Genomic DNA, 9,492 nt, shown 5'->3' on the forward strand with positions numbered 1-9,492 from the left:
TGTTTAGCAGATAAATAGCAGAATACCGAGAAGCAGTAGACAGAAAAAACAGATAAATAGAGAAAATAAAGAAAACAGAAAGCAAAACACAAACAAAAGAATACAAGAAAACAAAACACAGACACAAAGAATAGAATGAAAACAAAGAAGGCATACATTCAAACAACAATCATAACAGAGGAAATGCGCAACCAAATATGATGCATGTCTAGCCCTAGCGCAGGTAATGAGCTCATTTGTCGGTTACATACCTGCTCCCGACGTTACCCGGAGTCCTTTGACCAGGTAAGGCTTCCCTGTTGGCAATGCCCCTCGCAAGTGTCCTTTGACTTGTGAGGCAAACCACTGCAAGAGTCCTTTGACTTGCATGGCAGAGCTAGTTAACTTATATCTGCCCAACACACTCTCTGTAAGAGTCCTTTGACTTACAGGAGCATACACACACTCTTACTATAAGAGTCCTTTGACTTACAGGAGTATATGCTAGTCGTGTGTTCTCGATACCTCTGTAAGAGTTCTCTGACTTACAGAATAGCATTATAACTAAGTATCCCAGGAAAGCACTCTAAGTGGTCGTACCACCATCTTATCTGACTGCCTTCACGCAGCAGATCATCACATAATCATTCTCATTATCATCATTCATTATCATTCTCATTATTCATCACCACCTTCACATTCTTATGCAGTACCTCTTTCTTTCTCTGTATCTCTTTACTCTGTTTTAATTACTCTGTTCTCTGCATCTCTTTTCTCTTCTCTGATTACTCTTTTCATCTGTATCTATATTACTCTTTTTCTCTTTATCTCTTTACTTTACTCTGGTTACTCTGTTCTCTGTATTTCTCTACTCTGCTCTGATTTCTCTGCATAACGTACGTATTTAAAGTTTATGTAAATTTCGGTATGAATAGTTCGCTTGTCCCAAGTATAGGTTCATTAAGTCTATACTGAAACAGTTTAAGTTTTCATATAATTCCTAACCCTATTCGTAAATTCCAGGACTAGCTATGTTGCCCTAGTTCGTTCACTAGTCTCTGTCTATTTTTCTGTCATTAAAACTTTACAGACTTTTTTTTTTATTTTTATCTTTTCTTCAACTTTTTATCTTTTCTTTATCTTTGCCTCACTATCATGTTATTACCACTCCCTAAGTGTTTTATGAAGGTAATTATGAGATTCTGTGCTTAAAGTTGTCTTTCTAAAGCTTTTACAGAAAACTGCCTTTTCCGCATTATTTTATTATTTTTATTAAAATATTATTTTTAATTAAATATTATTATTTAATATTTTATCATTATTTATTATTTTATTATTAATTTTTCGAAAATTAACTTTACTTTAACCTTTAACCTTTAAAATTCACTTTTTACCACCCGTAACTTTTAATATTTCTACTTTTACCACCCTAACTTTTGAAAATTACAAAATAACCCCCCAAACACCAAATTAATTACTTCCTTGCCCTTTTATGAATCAAAAAGGTGTTCTTCATTGTTCTTCATCACACTCAAAGTGTTCTTCATGTTCTTCATAAATTCTTCAGATTCTTTCTCTGTTTTTACCCGTTTTTTAGTCTTTTCAGCAACCAATTTTTACCATAATTCATAATAAATTAGCAGCCACTAAAACCCCATCTTTTCTACATGATTTCAACACATATTGAACCTCAATTTAAGCTTAGGGTTTCGTTTTTCCAGCTGCCCAAGAACATGAACTTTAAAGCTTGAATTTCATAAAATTTCATCAAAATTTCACCAAATTTTCACCAAGAATCCATCATATATGCAACCAATTTTTAGCACATCCAAATAATACAACATTCACACAACTCAAACACAAATAATCAAGATTAATTTCGTGACACCCTACCTAGTTTTGCTGCTCCTAATTCGGTTAAACTTTCAGGTGGTCCTTAAGCACTTTTTCCTCCTAAATCACATCAAGAACAACTTTAAATCCAAAAACTCTCAACTGACCAAATCTCACTCAGCATGTTAGGAAGAGATATCTCACCTTATACTTGCTGGAAATTAACATTTCTTGGCCCTCAAGTCAATTTAAGCATGATTCCTAAGGAAGAACATCAAGAAAACACATGTTTTGCATGGTTTTCTTTGAAAACCAAATTTAAATGGGAAAGGGACAGCCATCTAACCTTATTTCCAGCCTTGATAAGTTACATGGTTATGTAGAGGAAGAAGAGAGNAATTAAGATCAGAGCACCAAGCTTTGGAGCCATTACCAGGATTTGTTCGAGCCTGGAGATCACAATTTCGTGCACCAATCCAGAATCCTTTAATAGGAGAATGGTGAGAGTAGATAAGGGGTTGGATCAAGTTCTACAGGACATATGCCTCCCTAGAACTAAGTGGATAACCAATTCAAAAGGTGTCCCAAACCAACTCAAGAGGGGAGATCTCAAACCAGTTGCAAGAGGCTGGTTGGACTTCATTGGGTGTTCTATATTGCCCACTACCAACCACTCTGAGGTCACTGCCAAAAGAGCAGTGATGATTCATTGTATTATGCTTGGAAAAGAAGTGGAGATTCATCATCTGATTTCTTGTGAGATTTACACAATTGCAAACAAGAACTCCACTGAAGCCAAACTGGCCTACCCAAGCTTAATTTCTCTGCTATGTAAAGATGCTGGGGTGAGGATGGGAGTAAATGAATTCATCCCAATCGAACACCCAATCACCAAGAAGTCAATGGAAGGACAAGTGCAAGACAACTCCATCAAAAGGAGGGCGCAGGAGTTCCTCCCAGAAATTCCTGAAATTGACTACTGGACCTGCCTAGAAGCATCTGTTACCAAGCTGCAAGAAGCTATGGAACAACTTAAGGAAGAACAGTAGAATCAAAACTGCATGCTCTGCAAACTGCTGAAGGAACAGGAGAAGCAGGGGCGTGAGCTACAGGAGCTGAAGTGCCAGAAGCTCTCCCTTGAAGGACCAAGCACCCCACAGATTGAGGGAGCATCCACTCCTCAAAATCAAGGTTGTTGAGTCCTAACTCTGTGATAACCTTTATTATTAAGAGTCATTTATTCTTCTGCTTTTAATTTTCTGTCTTCTATTATTATGGGTCTGCGCTTATATTTATTTTTNAAGAAAAAGAAGTACATGAATTTTGAATTTTAAAACAGTTTAATTATTTTGATGTGGTGGCAATACTATTGTTTTCTGAATTAATGCTTGAATAGTGCATATTTTTGAAGTTGATTGTTTATGAATGTTAAAATTGTTGGCTCTTGAAAGAATGATGGAAAAAGGAGAAATGTTATCTGATGACCTGAAAAATCATAAAATTGATTCTTAAAGCAAGAAAAAGCAGTGAAAAGCTTGCAAAAAAAAAAGGGGAGAGGAGAAAAAAAAGAAAAAAAGAGAAAAGAAAAAGAAAGAAAAAGAAAAGCAAGCAGAAAAAACCAATACCCCTTTAAACCAAAAGGCAAGGGTGATAAAAAGGATCCAAGGCTTTGAGCATCAGTGGATAGGAGGGCCCACAGGAATAAAATCCTGGCCTAAGCGGCTAAACCAAGCTGTCCCTAACCATGTGCTTGTGGCGTGAAGGTGTCAAGTGAAAACTTGAGACTGAGCGGTTAAAGTTGAGGTCCAAAGAAAAATGAAGAGTGTGCTTAAGAACCCTGGACACCTCTAATTGGGGACTCTAGCAAAGCTGAGTCACAATCTGAAAAGGTTCACCCAGTTATGTGTCTGTGGCATTTATGTATCTGGTGGTAATACTGGAAAACAAAGTGCTTAGGGCCACAGCCAAGACTCATAAAGTAGCTGTGTTAAAGAATCAACAAACTTAACTAGGGGAATCAATAACACTATCTGGATTCTGTGTTCCTTTAGATGCCAATCATTCTGAACTTCAAGGAATAAAGTGAGATGCCAAAACTGTTCAAAAGCAAAAAGAAAGCCCCGCTCATCTAATTAATACTGATCTTCATAGATATTTTTGGAATTCATTGTATATTCTCTTCTTTTTATCCTATTTGATTTTCAGTTGCTTGGGGACAAGCAACAATTTAAGTTTGGTGTTGTGATGAGCGGATAATTTATACGCTTTTTGGCATTGTTTTTAGTATGTTTTTAGTATATTTTAATTAGTTTTTGTTATATTTTTATTAGTTTTTATTTAAAATTCACTTTTCTGGACTTTACTATGAGTTTGTGTGTTTTTCTGTGATTTCAGGTATTTTCTGGCTAAAATTGAGGGACCTGAGCAAAAATCTGATTCAGAGGCTGAAAAATGATTGCAGATGCTGTTGGATTCTGACCTCCCTACACTCAAAGTGGATTTTCTGGAGCTACAGAAGCTCAATTGGCGCTCTCTCAATTGCGTTGGAAAGTAGACATCTTGGGCGTTCCAGTAATTTATAATAGTTCATACTTTGCCAGAGATTTGATGGCCCAAATAGGCGTTCCAAGTCAGCTCAAGAATTCTGGCATTTAACGCCGGAACTGGCATAAAAACTGGAGTTAAATGCCCAAACTGGCACAAAAGCTGGCGTTTAACTCCAAGAAAAGTCTCTACACATGAAAGCTTCAATGCTCAGTCCAAGCACACACCAAGTGGGCCCCAGAAGTGGATTTTTACACTAAACATCCTAGCTTACTCATTTTCTGTAACCCTAGGTCACCAGTTCACTATAAAAACTACTTTTAGTGATTCATCTTGTACCTCATGACACTTTACACGTTTCATATTGTATTCTCTATGGCATGAGTCTCTAAACCCCATTGTTGGGGGTGAGGAGCTCTGCTGTTATTCATGAATTAATGCAATTACTATTGTTTTCCATTCTATCACGCTTGCTTCTATTCTAAGATATTCATTCGCACCTCAACCTGATGAATGTGATGATCCGTGACACTCATCATCATTCTCACCTATGAATGCATACCTGACAACCACCTCCGTTCTACCTTAGATTGAATGTATATCTCTTAGCCTCATGATTCAGATCAGAGTCTTCGTGGTATAAGCTAGAATTATTGGCGGCCATTCCTGAGATCCGGAACGTCTAAACCTTGTATGTGGTATTCTGAGTAGGATCTGGGAAGGGATGGCTGTGACGAGCTTCAAACTAGCGATTGTTGGGCGTGTGACAGACGCAAAAGGATCAATGGATCCTATTCCAGCATGATCGAGAACCGACAGATGATTAGCCGTGCGGTGACAGCACATTTGGAACGTTTTCACTAAGAGGACGGGAAGTAGCCATTGACAACGGTGATGCCCAACATAAAGCTTGCCATGGAAGGAGCCTTGCGTGCATGAAGAAGAAGATAGTAGGAAAGCAGAGATTCAGAAGACAAAGCATCTCCAAAGCCTCAACCTATTCTTCATTACTGCATAACAAGTATTTATTTCATGTTCTTTTACTTTTTACAATTAAATCTGAGAATTATTGATATCCTGACTAAGAGTTACAAGATAACCATAGCTTGCTTCAAGCCGACAATCTCCGTGGGATCGACCCTTACTCACGTAAGGTATTACTTGGACGACCCAGTGCACTTGCTGGTTAGTTGTGCGGAGTTGCAAAAGTGTGATTGTAATTTCGTGCACCAGCATGCAAAACACCCTTAGAATGCATGTCTGGTGTTAAACGCCAGCTTGCTGCTTGTTTCTGACATTTAACGCAAGCGTTTCTCCCATTCTTGGCGTTAAACGCCAATTCCATGCTCTGTTCTGGCGTTAAACGCCAATCTGGTGCTTGTTTTGGCGTTTAACGCCAGCTTGATGCTTCTTTCTGGCGTTAAACATCAGTTTGATGCTTCTTACTGGCGTTTAAACGCCAGTAAGCTCTTCCTCCAGGGTGAGCTATTTTTAATGCTGTTTTTCATTCTGTTTTTGATTTTTCAGTAGTTTTTGTGACTTCACATGATCATCAACCTAAAGAAAACATAAAATAGCAATAAAAAATAAATAGATATAATTAAATAGCATTGGGTTGCCTCCCAACAAGCGCTTCTTTAATGTCAACAGCTTGACAGTGAGCTCTCATGGAGCCTCACAGAAAATTAGAGGAATGTTGGGGCCTCTTAACACCGAACTTAGAGTTTGGTTGTGGCTTCCCAATACCAAACTTAGAGTTTGAATGTGGAGGTTTTGTTTGACTCTGTATTGAGAGAAGCTTTTCATGCTTCCTCTCCATGGTTATAGAAGGAGAACCTTGAGTCTTAAATACAAGGTAGCCCTCATTCAACTGAAAGACCAACTCTCCTCTGTCAACATTAATCACAGCTTTTGCTGTGGCTAGAAAGGGTCTACCAAGGATGATGGATTCATCCTCATCCTTCCCAGTATCTAGGATTATGAAATCCGCAAGGATGTAAAGGCCTTCAACCTTTACTAACACGTCCTCTACTAGTCCATAGGCCTGTTTCATTGATTTGTCTGCCATCTCTAATGAGATTCTTGCAGCTTGTACCTCAAAGATTCCCAGTTTCTCCATTACAGAGAGTGGCATGAGATTTATCCCTGACCCAAGGTCACACAGAGCTTTCTCAAAGGTCATGGTGCCTATGGTACAAGGTATGAAGAACTTCTCGGGATCCGATTTCTTCTGAGGCAATGTCTGCCTCATTAGTGTACTCAGTTCATTGGTGAGCAAGGGGGGTTCATCCTCCCAAGTCTCATTACCAAATAAACTGGCATTCAACTTCATGATTGCTCTTAGATACTTAGCAACTTGCTCTGCAATGGTGTCTTCATCCTCTTCAGAGGAAGAGTATTCATCAGAGCTCATGAATGGCAGAAGGAGGTCCAATGGAATCTCTAGGGTCTCTGTATGAGCCTCAGAATCCTTTGGTTCCTCAAAAAGGAACTCCTTCCTGTCCAGAGGACGTCCCAAGAAGTCTTCCTCACTGGGATTCACGTCCTCCTCCTCCTCTGGGCATTCGGCCACACCAAGTAAGGTTATGGCCTTGCACTCTCTCTTGGGATTTTCTTCTGTATTGCTTGGGAGAGTACTGGGAGGAGTTTCAGTAATCTTCTTACTCAGCTGACCCACTTGTGCCTCCAAATTTCTAATGGAGGACCTTGTTTCATTCATGAAATTTAGTATGGTTTTGGATAGATCAGAGACTATAGTTGTCAGGCCATAATGGCTCTGTTCAGAATTCTCTGTCTGTTGCTGAGAAGGTGATGGAAAAGGCTTGCTATTGCTAAACCTATTTCTTCGACCATTATTATTGAAGCCTTGTTCAGGCTTCTGTTGATCCTTCCATGAGAGATTAGGATGATTTCTCCATGAAGGATTATAGGTGTTTCCATAGGGTTATCCCATGTAATTCACCTCTACTATTGCAGGGTTCTCAGGATCATAAGCTTCTTCTTCAGAAGATGCCTCTTTAGTACTGTTGGATGCAGCTTGCAATCCATTCAGACTCTGAGAAATCATATTCACTTGCTGAGTCTATATTTTATTCTGAGTCAATATGGCATTCAGAGTATCAATTTCAAGAACTCCCTTCTTCTGAGGCGTCCCATTGTTAACAGGATTCCTCTCGGAGGTGTACATGAACTGGTTATTTGCAACCATTTCAATGAGTTCCTGAGCTTCTGCAAGGGTTTTCACGTGAAGAGATCCTCCTGCAGAATGGTCCAATGACATTTTTGACAACTCAGACAGACCATCATAGAATATACTTATGATACTCCATTCTGGAAGCATGTCAGTAGGACACCTTTTGATCAGTTGCTTATATCTTTCCCAAGCTTCATAGAGGGACTCTCCTTCCTTCTGTCTGAAGGTTTAGATTTCCACTCTAAGCTTGCTCATCATTTGAGGAGAAAAGAATTTGGCCAGGAAAGCACTGACCAGCTTATCCCAAGAGTTCAGGCTTTCCTTAGGTTGTGAATCCAACCATGTTTTAGCTCTATCTCTTACAGCAAAAGGGAAAAGCATAAGCCTGTAGACCTCGGGATCAACTCCATTGGTCTTGACAGTGTCACAGATTTGCAAGAATTCAGCTAAAAACTGATGAGGATCTTCCATTGGAAGTCTATGAAACTTGCAATTCTGCTGCATTAGAGAAACCAATTGAGGCTTAAGCTCAAAATTGTTTGCTCAAATTGCAGGAATTGAGATGCTTCTTCCATTGAAGTTAGAAGAAGGTGCAATAAAGTCACCAAGCATCTTCCTTGCATCTCTACCATTGTTATTAGGTTCAGCCATGTCTCATTCTCTTTCGAAAATTTCTGTCAGGTCCTCTCTAGAGGGTTGTGCTTTAGCTTCTCTTAGTTTCCTTTTCAGAGTCCTTTCAGGTTCAGGGTCAGCTTCAACAAGAATTTTCTTATCCTTGTTCCTGCTCATATAAAAAAGAAGAGAATAGAAAAGAAAATATGGAATCCTCTATGTCACAGTATAGAGATTCCTTTATGTGAGTAGAAGAAGAGAAGAATAGAAGAAGGAGAAGAGAAGAACTCGAACACAGAGGAGAAGAATGGGTTCGAATTTTTGAATGGAAGAGGGGTACTAGTAGATAAATAAATAAATAGAAAGAGATGAGAGGGGGAAGAATTTGAAAATTAAATAAAATGAAATAAAAATATTTTTGTTTTAATTTTGACTATTAGTTATAATTTGAAATTTAAAAAGAAAAATAAAATTAAATCAAATTAAAATTTAAAACAAATAGTTAATTAAAAAATAATTTTGAAAAACTGTATAGGAGTTTTCGTTTTGCATGGTTTTCCTTGAAAACCGAATTTAAATAGGAAAGGGACAGCCATCTAACCTTATTTCCAGCCTTGATAAGTTACATGGTTATGTAGAGGAAGAAGAGAGGATCATTTTGGTGAAATCGAAATTTTGATTTGAGTTTTGGTTCAGAAGAAATCAAGCTTTGAAGATTAAGTGTTCATGAAAGTTTCTCTCTTTTCTCTCTTGTTATTTTCGGCCAAAATGATGAAATGAGACAGCCTTGGAGGTCTTGGGGGTGTAAGGTGAGTTGTGATTGGTTGGATTGGAGGTGGATTAAAATAATATTAAAATATCTCAGGTGTACAACTACTAAAACTAGGTGTATCGGAACACTCGTAAAAACATCTCTAAAAATTATTTTCTGAGCTACTAGCATAAATGACACTAGTAACATATTTATTATGAGAATAGAACATGTATAATGAGGCCTTAGCATTGCTAAAGTCATCAGAGAGTGCTGGTGCTAAGCTGCACCAGTAAACCGTAAACCCGATTAAACCGATTTTCTGTTTTTAACTAAAACAGACTAGGTAACCTTATAATATCATTCAAGCATTTTCTAATACTAATATAATAATAATATTATACTATTATCTCTCTCCTCTTATAAATCGAGTCCAGTTTGTCAAACTGAGACTATTTACGAAAAACCGAATCAAAACCCCTAACCGATACGGTTCAAAAACTAGGTTCTTCGTGACCGCGTTATCGAGCTTGTCTCAACTAAGGTCCTGAGTTAAAGATAATATAATGACAATGAGGAT

This window comes from Arachis ipaensis, chromosome B05 (assembly GCF_000816755.2).
Source record: "Arachis ipaensis cultivar K30076 chromosome B05, Araip1.1, whole genome shotgun sequence".
NCBI classification, from domain to species: domain Eukaryota; kingdom Viridiplantae; phylum Streptophyta; class Magnoliopsida; order Fabales; family Fabaceae; genus Arachis; species Arachis ipaensis.